This window comes from Cornus florida, unplaced genomic scaffold (assembly GCF_030987335.1).
Source record: "Cornus florida cultivar Cherokee Brave unplaced genomic scaffold, ASM3098733v1 CherokeeBrave_3.0.0_Hap2_scaffold_203, whole genome shotgun sequence".
In the NCBI taxonomy this organism is placed as follows: Eukaryota; Viridiplantae; Streptophyta; class Magnoliopsida; order Cornales; family Cornaceae; genus Cornus; species Cornus florida.
This window is the reverse complement of record NW_026775698.1, coordinates 40,001-41,711: the sequence shown is the minus strand read 5'-3', so window position 1 is coordinate 41,711 and position 1,711 is coordinate 40,001.

The window sequence follows — 1,711 nt, the reverse complement described above, 5'->3', positions numbered from 1 at the left end:
GTGCACGAGCATGCGGGCGAGGGAGTCGTAATGGGCAAAATTAACTCGGGGGACCTCCAAATCGAAATCCGTCTCGAGCAAAGCATTTCTTAGGCTTCTAGGAAGTTCCCGTAAAATTTTCAAACCCAAACTCCAAACTTCATTTTTTAGCATACGATGCCCACGTGCGCGCCGGTGTGCACGTCGGGGTGCTTGAGCGTGCGCGCGAGGAGCCGTAATTGGCAAAATTAACACGGCGGAAATCTAAATCGAAATCCGTCTCGAGCAAAGCATTTCTTAGGCTTCTAGGAAGCTCCCATAAGATTTCTGAACCCAAACTCCAAACTTCATTTTTTAGCATACGATGCCCACGTGCACGCCGGTGTGCACGAGCATGCGGGCGAGGAGTCATAAAGGGCAAACTTAACTCGGGGGACCTCCAAATCGAAATCCGTCTCGAGCAAAGCATTTCTTAGGCTTCTAGGAAGCTCCCATAAAATTTTCAAACCCAAACTCCAAACTTCAATTTTAGCATACCATGCCCACGTGCACGTCGGGGGTGCACGAGCGTGCGGGCGAGGAGTCATAATGGGTAAAATTAACCCGGGGGACCTCCAAATCGAAATCCGTCTCGAGCAAAGCACTTCTTAGTCTTCTAGGAAGCTCCCATAAAATTTTCAAACCCAAACTCCAAACTTCATTTTTTAGCATACGATGCCCACGTGCACGTCGGGGTGCACGAGCGTGCGGGCGAGGAGTCATAATGGGCAAAATTAACTCGGGGGACCTCCAAATCGAAATCCGTCTCGAGCAAAGCATTTCTTAGTCTTCTAGGAAGCTCCCATAAAATTTTCAAACCCAAACTCCAAACTTCATTTTTTAGCATACGATGCCCACGTGCACGTCGGGGGTGCACGAGCGTGCGGACGAGGAGTCATAATGGGCAAAATTAACTCGGGGGACCTCCAAATCGAAATTCGTCTCGAGCAAAGCATTTCTTAGGCTTCTAGGAAGCTCGCATAAAATTTTCAAACCCAAACTCCAAACTTCATTTTTTTAGCATACGATGACCACGTGCACGCCGGGGTGCTTGAGCGTGCGGGCGAGGAGTCATAATGGGCCAAAACTAACTCGTGGGACCTCCAAATCAAAATCCGTCTCGAGCAAAGCATTTCTTAGGCTTCTAGGAAGCTCCCATAAAATTTCGAACCCAAACTCCACACTTCATTTTTTAGCATACGATGCCCACGTGCACGCCGGGGTGCACGAGCGTGCGGGCGAGGAGTCGTAATGGGCAAAATTAACTCGGGGGACCTCCAAATCGAAATCCGTCTCGAGCAAAGCATTTCTTAGGCTTCTAGGAAGTTCCCGTAAAATTTTCAAACCCAAACTCCAAACTTCATTTTTTAGCATACGATGCCCACGTGCGCGCCGGTGTGCACGTCGGGGTGCTTGAGCGTGCGCGCGAGGAGCCGTAATTGGCAAAATTAACACGGCGGACCTCCAAATCGAAATCCGTCTCGAGCAAAGCACTTCTTAGTCTTCTAGGAAGCTCCCATAAAATTTTCAAACCCAAACTCCAAACTTCATTTTTTAGCATACGATGCCCACGTGCACGCCGGTGTGCACGAGCGTGCGGGCGAGGAGTCATAATGGGCAAAATTAACTCGGGGGACCTCCAAATCGAAATCCGTCTCGAGCAAAGCATTTCTTAGTCTTCTAGGAAGCTCCC